Raw genomic sequence first — 12,365 nt, 5'->3', positions numbered from 1 at the left:
TTCCTCCTTATAAGTATATAAACTATCAGTTATATTTATATATGGACAATGTGTAGAACTGAAGCAGTTGTCCATAAAATTCTGTCTACAGTCTCTATTTTTGCAAATGTGGATTTTGTTTCACGTGTTATCAAAATTTGTTTTATTGGATGAGTTTACAATCTTCCATTGAACCTTACCTATAGACATACAGACAAGGCATTTCATAAATTAGAAAGTTTCTAAAAGTAGCCAACACATATTAATGGTTGATTTGTTAGGCTATGTATTTTAAGTGTTCATGATTATTATATTACCACAACTGTCTCATCAGTATTATCCAATAGTATCAGTAGTTATTTAATTTATGCTATTACTTTCAGCATCTAGAGAGCAGCTAAGTATGTATTTTCTGTGGACGCTTTAATTATATGAGAATTTCTAACCAGGGGAAAGAATTACTGAAGGAAGAATTCAAGGATAAATACATGAACATTTAAGCCTTCTCAATGGCAAGGCCTGGTAATCATTTAGGGTTTGCTAATTGAGATTACATAATAATCTATAGGTAAAAATCTGCAGGAAACTACTGCATTTACCTTTAAACCTTTAGTGTTACCATTCCAATAAATACTAGATAAACTAAGGTATAGTCCTGTAACATGTCACAAATGTAAACAGTCCATTATATCATTCATTCATGCATTCCTCAAACATCTATTGATCACCTACTATATGCAAAGCACTGAGTCACTTTCTGTCCGGATTCTCTCTGTAGTTGGATATTTCATCTGTGCTATCATCCCCCACTGCACCCAACCTATCACTGATAGAAGTTCGCATGTTTGTCTAATCATACATCTGTGGTTGGAGCACTAGGTCTACAAAGGGAAACTTCTATTGGAACAAGTAGTTATGTGACTACACTGAAGTTTTTATGTTTATAAAGCTGATTTCTCTAGTAGACACAAGAAATTCTACTGAAACAACATCATTCGAATACAATTGAACTGGTACATTGAAAGAAAAGAGGAAGCTCTGAACAGAGCTGGAGAACAATTATTATTATTAGAGATTTAGGCTTTTAAAATTTCCAACACACTAATCTGATGAGAAAGGAGCAATTTACAGACTTTCAGAAGATCTCTAATTCATTTAGGCCATTTGGGAGTAGTTGAACAAATTGCCTCTTTTAGCTCAGTTAGTACCATACTGACTTCTTAAAAAGTGAGCATTTTATAATCTCTCACTTTGGAACAGAATGCCTTCCTCTCCTTCCCACACAGGCAGGGGCTGCCTACATACCTCTGAATTTTCCAGCCAGTGGGGAGAGACTCCAACTTTGGATTTCCAGGGCTCTGCCTTCCACTTTAGACTGAGCAGAGGGACATATGAACAGCTAGCCAAGTGGATCCACTCAGCACCTCTCTCCCTGAGATCATTTTCTGTCCCTGGCGCCAGCATAGCATGGTGATTAGGAGAGAGAGTTCTAATGGAGAATGAAGGAGAATATGATATAGATATGCTGTGTATATATGTGTGTGTGAGTGTGTGTGTGTGTGTATGTATATATGAATATATATGTATATATATGTATATGTATATATGATGTATACATAGTTATATGTACCTATGTGTATACTTTTACATATAATACATATTATATATATGTAAATTGAGTGCCTACTATGTGTGAGGGCTTCTAGGCACTGGGAATATTGTAATGAACAAAACACAGCAAGCATTGCCATCCTCACAAATTTTTACATTCTAGTTTATACTAATTGTCATTCCAGGGAGTGACTTTAGAAAATTATTATTTCTTTCCTATTCTTTAGTTTTCTTACCTGTAAAATGGAGGTAATAGCAACTCTTCATAGATTATTGGAAAGAAAGGCAGCTGATAAATATGAAGCATTTAGGACTGATGCCATAACATATTGACTATTCTTATTGCATGAAAGTGTTGTCTAGATAAAGACATTTGTGGGCATTTCTCTGTTGAGAGTAGAAAAGGAGACAATTTTCTTTCACTTTTTTTTTTTGCTAGAACTAGGAATGAAGTGAATTCACTAATAAAAATGAGCTCGTGTTGTATCATCCGTTCACTGGTTTATTCATTCATTTATACATTTCTTTCCCTTACTCAATAACCTTTATTGAGGAATTACAATGTTTCAGGTATTATGCTCTGATTGATTAGATCAAGAAGATCTAATAGTTGTCTACAAAGGACAACAGATAAATTGACTATTCAAATAGTTCATGATAATTGCAGTGATTTCAGACATATGGACAACATGCTATTTTCTCTATAAATGCTTAATAAAATAAGGCAGCACCTATAGTTGTCCTTTGTGGCCCTAAATTTTAACCTGTATGGTATGTCCCAGACTTAAGGAAAAATAAAGGATTATTTCATCATTTACCATTACTGGGGAATTAACTACTTCTTACAGATTTTCCAGATGTGACTTTTTATTTTTAGTTTCAATTTTTTTTTAAGTTTTTTATTTAAATAACCTCTAGACCCAGGCTGGGGCTCAAACTCATGATCCAGAAATCGAAAGTTGCAAGTTCTTCTGAGTGAGCAAGCCAGGTGCACCTCCAGATGTGACTTCATTCATATGTAGAATTTAAGAAACAAAACAGATGAACATAGGGGAAGGGAAGGAAAAATAAGATAAAAACAGAGAGGGAGGCAAATCACAAGTGACACTTAAATACAGAGAACAAACAGGGCTGCTGGAGGGGAGGTGGGTGGGGGATGGGCTAAATGGGTGATGGGCATTAAGGAGGGCATTTGTTGGGACAAGCACTGGGTATTATATGTAAGTGATAAATTACTAAATTCTACTCCTGAGACCATTATCACACTATATGTTAACTAACTGGGATTTAAATAAAAACAACACATAAAAATTAAAAACAATAAAAAAATAAATTTAAAAAATTGGCAATGTCAAAAAAAGGAAATATAATTGAATTTTGAATATTAAAAAAATTAAAATGAACATTTAAGAAATGATTCAATCTATTTTTGAAATAATTCAAAAGCAGGTTCTCTGTTTTCTTAATCTGTGAATGTTAAAGACAAGTTGTTCCTTTGATGACTCATGGTCATTTTTCTGAACTTGAGGTTTCAAAGGGCATTGAGTCTGTTAGGTCTTTTGAGCTCTTCTTTGAGTAACTTTCAGGAAGATCAGCACCACCCCCATCCTTCCTAGGAACTATGTATCTTTGGCTAAGAAGATATTTTCTTCTTCCTTCAAAGATACATAATGGTCATTAAAGATTGTTGCATAGGTGACTGAATAAATGATGTGCTGCTAAAGTCTCACTTCTTTAAATTTTCCTATATGCAGTTCATATTTTTTTCTGTAAATTTGAAAGTATTCATAATTAATGGATCAAAAATGAGACTGATGGGAGGGAGTTGGTAAAATGCTGTTGGACCTGTAGATTATCTTTGAGAGATTGTCTTTGCTAGTCTGTAATGGTAACAAGAGAATACTATTCCATTTAATGGTCTCAGAGAAATATCATTGTGTATTGTTAGAATGTAATACAATAAAATAGATTTCATTAGTGTCTTCTAGATTCACTGATTGTTCTATGTCAATCCTACCTGAATATGTCAAAGTATTTGGTTCCAACTTCATGGAGTTGATTAGTAGCCCTTAAGAAGCTATCAAAATGAAAGCAGTTAAATGAATCAATGATAAAGTTCCTCAACCCTGATAAAGCCATTGTCTAATTTTATAATTTGAGCATCCAGGAACATATCAGGGGAATCCAGTTGTTATAGAAGAAACACATCATTTAAAGTGACAAATGATTAACTGGAGATTGGAAAAACATTAAGTAGAAAACTGTTTCAGAAACTGCATAAAATGTATGCAAATGTTTCTAAATTTTAAATAAAAATTTAAATGTCATTGATAGAAAAGATAGAAGAAAATTATGAGATCAAAAATTTACTCATAATGCTCATAATTTACTCAAAAGATACTCATGTTTCTTCTATTTTGCCATGGTTCTCAGAATTATCTGGAAGAAGTTGTAAAGAGACGCAATTATGAAACCAAAAATTTACATTGCATGAAAGTTAATAATCAAAGGATAGACTACAGAGTATTTCTTGTCTTTAATCTGTCTTTGTGAACCACACAAAATGATAGTAACACAGCATTGTCCTTAAGATCAAATGCCAATATGTCAGTGTGTCGTTTAGTTCTGTATCTTTTAAATCGAATTTTACAACAGAAAATTTGACTGTCATCTCTCAAAATCCTTATTAATCTCATTGTTCGGAAACATTTATATCTTTAAAAAATTCATACTCTGTTTTCTGGTAATTCATAAACTCAGCCTACATTGACTTGAAAAAATAATCATTTCCTCTGTAGTATCTTACTGATCTGTGTATAATTTAAAACTGGAACATTTTAATTTTCTTAGCTTCTCTTAGTGAAGTGTTACATGCAAATTATGTGTAATTTTCTTGTAAGTATCCAAGGAGTTGCATTTTATTTGCCCTCAGTTTTTTAATACATTAGTAATAAATGCATCCTGTGGAAAAAACAAACTTATAAAAAGTAAAAGCCTTCTATAACTCTACCGTCCATAGATAACCTCAGCAAATGCTCTTAGTTTATATCCTTTCAGATCTTTTGTTGTTGTTATTGTAAATCTGTATTATCCGTTTCTATCTGCTTAAAGTTGTAGCTCTATATCCATGTCTGCAGATGAATCTAGCTCTATCTAGAAAATAGCATTAGACTCTCCATGTTATCCTTAACATCATTTTTAAGTTCAAACTATATTATGAATACTTTTCTACATTTATATTTATAATTTTTTAAGTTTCATGTTTTTATTTATATTAAATACTATATTGTACAGAACTCCAAGTACACAGAAAAATGTCTTCTATGGACCCAACAAAAAAGTGAATAATAGACTTTTGCTTATATTTCATACCAATTTGGACCAGGTGATGTCTGTACCTTTAAGACTTTATTTTCTCAAAATATTCTATGTTGTCTAGAGACCAAAATTCTATACGTTTGCTGTATCTTGAGAACACATACAAAGGATATATTTCTGCATTTTACCTCCCTCTTGCTATGAAGTTCCATGTCTTGTAAGTATCAATGACAATTCAAAACTTAAAAGTGAAAGCACTATAAAATAATTACTCATTATATTCCTTTGGCAAGATATGACATTTTCAAAGCATTCTCTTTGGGGCATTGTTTCCTTTTCTTCACAATTAAAAAAATCTTTACCACTAGTTTTAAAAATGCACTTTTCTGAACTCCCACTGGAATTGTTGGGTTCAATGGAATGTCCTGGCACCTCCTTCCTAGGACTAGTTTCTGCTTCTACAAACCCATGTCACCCTGGTACTGTAATATATTTAAAAAAAAATCAACTTGAGAGTTGAAAATAATATCTATGCTTGTTTTCTTTAGGTAGAGATAAGATGTTACTAATATTTCTGCAGGTTTTTTATTGTCCACAAAGGGGAGGCTAGACATTTTCAACAACAGCTACTTGGTAGTACTCAAGCCACTCCATTAGGTCAGTGGCAAATTTTTCTTTGATTTTAAACATTAAAAAAGCCAGCACTGTGTCTTTGAAGCATTATTGTAGTATTTAGTGTAGTCTTATATACAAGCCTTTTTGATAATGTCTTTTTTAGGTTAATGGTAAAAATAAATTCTTAAATGAGATTTATGTTTTAGATCACAGTCGAAAAACAGAAATGTGGTCTTCATAAAAATACCAAAAGAATGCTTTGGCTGGATTTGCTCCACAAACTCATGTAGGCAACATCCCAAACTCAAACAGCCGGCAGTTGCTTTGTAAAAGACAAACTGCATCTATAATCAGGATGACAGGACCACGGATTCCGTATCATCACTTCCACCACCTTTATTCAAGAAAGCATAACTTGAATAATAAAAACACCAACATCGGGTGAGCAAAGTTGCCAGTAAGAAGACTTTCAAAGAAGCAAAAAAATAAAAAAAAAATAAAAAAAAATAAAAAAAAAATATCTGGCATCATCTTGCAGCAAAAATTTTGCATTTGGCCAAAGTGTTGCAATGGAGATAGAGTTTTTTAAAAACATTAGAAAACGAGATTAATTGCATGGCTAATTGACCTGGGGAAGAGAACTTAATGAGCTCATTTCTCTCCTCCAAAGCCAGGAACTCAGAAAGTGAGTTTTCATCTATTCTTCCATTTATTCAGTTAGAATATATCTCCCCTATAGTTAAGCCTACTAGAAGTGATAGTTACATCCTAATGATATCTGATGGCTCCTAGGAAGTATGTGTAGATCAGGCCTTTTCCGTCGTTAGAGCTACAGACGATAAAATTAACCAGAAATAAAATTTGGTCATTAATTGCTCATTGCTCCATTCTTTAGGCTACATCCTCCACATTAGACCATGCACTAGTACACTTCTGATCACAGAATCCCCTATTAATGGTTATAGTTAATATATTGCACTGCGGCAGTCTTATATACTGCTAGTGTCACTTGAACTTCAGATAAACACCTCTGTTGGATTTTTACCCTCCTCTTTCTTTTCCTTCTTCCTTCTCCATCTTGTAACTTCCAGATTTTGAATATGTAATTTGTGCCAGGCTTTGTGTTGGGCATTGCTTAAATATTACCACTTATCCTTTGAGTCAAAAATAAAGCTATTGAATTGAGTTGTCTTCCTTTTAGAGATGAAGAAACTAAGATTCGCAGAGGTAAAGTAGCTTCAAGGACTTCCTGTCCAATGATATTTTTCATGGTACTTAACCTCTTTAACTCTCAGTTGCTAATCTGATAATAAAGTAGTACACAGTGTTTGCTAAAAGCTTACTATGTGATAGACTCTCTGCTAAGCACTTGATCTTTACAACAATTCTATGAGTCAGGTGTTATTACCCCATGTGATAAATAACAAAAATAAGGCTTAAAGAGGTAGAATTAATTATGTGAGAGCACAGGGCTAACAAATCAACAAACAGAAATCAGATGTGAGATACTTATATGATCCAAAGGCTAAAGGATTCAATGAAATAATCCATGTTAAGTGCTTGAGAGAGGGTGCAGCATACAGAAAGTCTGCATTTCATCTTACCTTTTACTGTTAGTGGCAGCACCAGTAATTGAACTAAAACGTCTGACTTCAAGCATATGCCTAAGATCTAACATTGAATTCTATATAATTTGATTTGCAAGTGATTATTGCTGGTGAAATAAAACTTAAAGAGGTTTGTTCCCCTGCTTTTAATTGTTTTTTTATTTTTTTGGCCAACGATCCATAATTGACAATATTCTTATAGATTGCTACATAACTTTCTTTTACAAAATGACTATTATATTTGTGAATTGTTTATTGAAAATCATCTAATAACATCCAATTTTGAAGTCTTTATATAAACCTTACCCTATTTATAAATTTTTTCCATTGTGTCCCCTCTCTAAATTTTCTTAAGAATGACTATTTTGGATATTACTATATTTATTAAATGTGAATTTTCAGTTAACAGCTTAGCAATTGTCTAGTAAGCTTCTATGCAGATGACACAGGGAGTACAAAAGTCAGTAACTTGTAACTCCTGGAAGATACATGTAAGTAAAGCAATAATTTCACTTCAAAACAATAGGAACATGGTCAGGGTATGGAGTGCTGTGGGAGGAGAAAAAGTACAGGTATCCCAGTGCCAAGGGTGAGAAAAGGTTTTGGGGAGAAAGAATCTTCAGCAAAAAAAAAAAAAAAAAAAAATCTTCTATTCCAAAAAGAATATAATAAAGGTTTTCAAAAATTTACCAAAATGTAAGAGTGAATTCTTTACTAATTATTGGAATTAAGCATTACCTGATGGGAAAATATTGATGTTTCCATCTCATTTTCCTCTCTCTGTCTTTTGTTTTCCTTTTCCTTGGCTAAGTAACAAAACTATGTGCTTTCATGCTAAAAATTTCAGAATACCACAGAACAGCAACACATTGGACAATTAAATTTTTATATACTTTTTCTTTCCAACTTTAAAAATATTAAGGCAGGAAATTGTTCAACTATGAACTAGTGGAGGAAAAAAAAATCCTGGTAAAAAATGCTTTAGACTACAGTTTGTCCAAGTAATGATTATGAAATATGTCAAACTGCTCTAACATATTAAATGTTTATTGCAGAAAGTAGTAAAAGGAAATGACCTTTCTTGTCCAAAATATCAAAATAGTTTTTAATAATCTTAAAAAAATAAAAATTTCAAAGGATCATTGTTATGAATAGATAGGGGGCTTTCTGAGACTTTACGTGGCTTGACTCTCCTAATTCATCATTTAAATATGTAACTCTGAGAAAAGCTGGGCACTTTCAGAAGTCACATTATTTTATAGCAGAAAATGGTGGGGGGGGGGAGTGTAAGAAAAATAATTCAGAAATTCTGTTATGTATGTATATATTATTTTAAATCTTGAATCAGTCATACTTTATAAGCAACATAACTTGACAAACTATAGTAGGTTTTAATGTGTGTACAAAATATGAATTTTCTGATCACTCAGATTTTAAAGTTAACTTGATAAGTTGAAGCACATACTGATTCTGCATTAAAATGTTAGGGTTTTATTTATTTTAATGTCTTTATAAAAACATAGAACAAGTTAATTTATGAATATAAATTTAAAATCTTAAATAATTTTAGCCATGATTTACCATTAATGACGTTAATTAAGAATGCAAGCATAGATTCGAATTAATTTATTATCCTATAACAATTTATTAATACACTAGGTCAAATAATTAAATCAGGACATTTAACAAAATTGACAATATATTTCTCATGTTTAATATAAAAAGATCTTATTAATTTCAGGATATATTTGTTCTTTTAAATGATAATTTACCTAGTATAGTCAACATCATTAGAAAAGTTGGAACATTAAAAACATTTCCATTAAATTCAGAAATAATGCAAATATGTCTACCATTATAACTGCCATGTATATTACCTGTTTTACTGAAAATTTTGGCCACTAAACTAGAAGTAAAGTAAAAGAAAAAAATATATATATATAGAAAATTATGAACTAAATCCTATTTGACTGGCAAAAGAAAAATGTATTTAATATGTGATAAGATTTAAAATCAACACAAAAATATATGCAAAATACAAATGAAAGGTTTCCTCAAAAAATATTATATTTGGCCAAGAACCAGATGAAAAACATATAGCTTTACTGGTAACAAAAGACATACCTACCAAAACAGTGATTAATATTTTTCTAAAAATCATGAAGAGATAATAGCAGTTTTAGGTTGAACAGAACATAAAATGGAAATTCTCATATATTTCTGGTGGGACTATAAATTTAATTTTCTAGAAGGAATTTGGCCATATGTAACAAAATCTTTAAAAATATTTACTCTGCAGAGTTCCAATATACATAAATTTCAGTTTCCATAGTTTAGTTAGACAACGCAATATTCCAACAGTATGGTTAAAATATTAGTTTTCATGGTATATTAATGGTGAGTAATTTTATAAAGTACAGATTTAGCTTCTGGCTCTTCAGTCTACAAATTATGGAAAGAATGAGTGCACATCATGATCAGTGACCAATCATGTCTCTTATTTCAGTCTGTTGGTGATTGGTTGGTACACATCCGTTGAGTTCATTCCTAAAGAGCTTGCAGTTGTGCTGCTTCCTAGTCTGTCAGGAATAAACCCATGTGACATTTCAGAAACAGGAATATGCAAAAAGGGGAATTGAGCATTTCTTTCTTCACAGAAGATGTAGCTGACCGGTGCCACCATTTGAAAGACTCTGTATGTGCAGCGGATAAAAAGCTGCATTTTACATTTGTGTAAATATGAGCACAGTGGTTACGAGGAATAGGGTGAAGATGACACTGGAAGTGCAAAGATTAAAATGATGGAAGTTGGGCGGCAGCTGGATGGCTCAGTTGATTAAGTGTCTGACTCTTGATTTTGGCTCATGCCATGATTTCACAGTTTGTGGGTTCGAGCCCCTATTGGGGCTCTATGCTGACAGTGTGAAGCCTGCTTGGGATTCCCCGTCTCCTTCTGTCTCTGCTCTCACTGTCCCCACTCTCACTGTCTCTCTCTCTCTCTCAAAAATAAATAAAATAGGGGCGCCTGGGTGGCTCAGTTGGTTAAGCGTCCGACTTCAGCTCAGGTCATGATCTCGCGGTCCGTGAGTTCGAGTCCTGCATTGGGCTCTGTGCTGACAGCTCAGAGCCTGGAGACTGTTTCGGATTCTGTGTCTCCCTCTCTCTCTGACCCTCCCCCATTCTTGCTGTCTGTCCCTGTCTCAAAAATAAATAAACATTAAAAAAAAATTAAAAATAAATAAATAAATAAAATAAACATTAAAAAAATGATGGATCCATACTTACAAAGCAATATGATAATTCACCAAGGCGTAGAAAAGATGCTTGCTCAGAATGGAAAGTTATAGGGTTATAGGATAAGAAAGCAAACACTATTCAAGCTACTCAATTTTTTTTACAGGAAATACAATTTAATTCACAAAGTTTCAAATGTTAACTTACAGTCTACTAAGTGTTAGTTTATTATATTTTAAATCCCTTCATGTTTATGACTGATGGAACATTTTTAAAGTTTTACCTTCACTTATTCCTTCTTTGATGCTCTTCCTTTATGTAGATCTGAGTTTCTGACCTACAGTATTTTTCTTCTCTCTAAAGAAATTTGGACATTTCTTGTGAGACAGATCTACTGGCAACAAATTCCAATTTTTGTTTGTGTGAGAAAGTGATTATTTCTCCTTCACTTTTGAAGCATAATTTGGCAGGGTACAGAATTCTAGGTTGGTGACTTTTTTCTCTTGACACCTAGGCATTTCACTCAGCTCTCCTCTTACTTGCATGGTTTTTGAGAAGTTAGATGTAATTCTTTTGTGATTCTACAGGTCAGATGTTTTTAAAACTGTCTTCTTTCAGGATTTTTCCTTTATCTTTGATTTTTTATAGTTTAAAAACTCTGGGTCCAGGTACAGATTTTGCTGTCTTGTTTTGTTTAATTTCTTTTAATGTTTATATTTTTTTAGAGACAGAGAGACAGAGCATGAGCAGGGGAGAGGCAGAGAGAGAGGGAGACACAGAATCTGAAGCAGGCTCCAGGCTCTGAGCTGTCAGCACAGAGCCCAACATGGGGCTTGAAACCACGAACTGAGATGACCTGAGCTGAAGTAGGACGCTCAACTGACTGAGCCATCCAGGCACTCCTGTTTTGTTTTTTGTTTTTAGTATTTATCCTGCTTGGTGTTCTCTAAGCTTCCTGGATCTGTGGTTTGGTGTTTCACATTAAATTGAAGAAATTCTCAGTCATTATTGTTTCAGATATTTCTTCCATTCCTTTCTCTCTTAACCTTCTGGTGTTTCCATTATGTGTATGTTATACCTTTTATAGTTGTCCCATTGTCCTTGGCTTGTCTGTTTTTTTTTTTTTCTTCAGTTTTTATTCTCTTTGCTTTTCAGTTTTTGAGGATTCTATTGATACATCATCTACCTCAGAAATTCCTTCCTCTGCTCAGTCCAATCTGTTAATAAGCTCATCAAAGAGAGTCTTCATTTCTGTTTGATCTTTAGCTTTTCTTTTTGTTTCTTTCTTAGGATTTCTATCTCTCTGCTTACGTTGCCCATCTTTTCTTGCATGCTGTCTTCTTTATCCATCAGAGCCCTTGGCATTTTAATCACAGATATTTTAAATTCCTGGTCTGATAATTCCAACATCCCTGACATATCTGATTCTGATGCTTGCTCTTTCTTTTCAAACTGTGTGTGTGGCATGTTTTTTAATTTTTTTGTTTTTTTGTGGGGATTTTTGCCTTTAGTGTTCCTTGTAGTTTTTTCTTCATAGATAGGAGTGCCTGGTAAAAGCAACTGTTATATACAGGCCTTTAGCATTGTGGTGAACTGTGGGGGAAGTACTATATAGTCCTATGATTAGTCTTTTAGTGAGCCTGTGCTTCTGGGCTGTGAACTTCACATGTGCTTCTCTGTCTCTACCACCTATAGGTGGGCAGGATGTCTGGAGTGGGCTGGAGTTGAGTATTTCTCTTCTCGAAGTTGGTTTAGCTCAGAAAATTCCCCAGCAGGTTAGGCTATATTTAACTAATTTCTCCTGAGGATAAATACCATTAAAAACAACAGTGAGGGGCACCTGGTGGCTCAGTTGGTTAAGTGACCAACTTTCACTCAGGTCATGATCTCATTCATGGTTCATGAGTTCGAGCCCCCACCCCACCCCATTGGGCTTTCTGCTGTCAGCACAGAGCCTACTTCAGATTCTCTGTCTCCCTCTCTTTTTGCCCCTCTTCTGCT

The 12,365-nt window shown here is 33.5% G+C and overlaps 1 protein-coding gene across 1 annotated transcript in view; it reads left to right on the top strand.

Moving 5' to 3' along the window:
• USH2A (usherin) overlaps window positions 1-12,365 on the top strand; it is a 743,753-nt gene that overhangs the window by 107,105 nt on the left and 624,283 nt on the right. The gene's annotated exons all lie outside the window — the stretch shown is intronic.

This window comes from Panthera leo, chromosome F3 (assembly GCF_018350215.1).
Source record: "Panthera leo isolate Ple1 chromosome F3, P.leo_Ple1_pat1.1, whole genome shotgun sequence".
In the NCBI taxonomy this organism is placed as follows: Eukaryota; Metazoa; Chordata; class Mammalia; order Carnivora; family Felidae; genus Panthera; species Panthera leo.
This window is presented reverse-complemented; position numbering and strand designations above follow the sequence as displayed.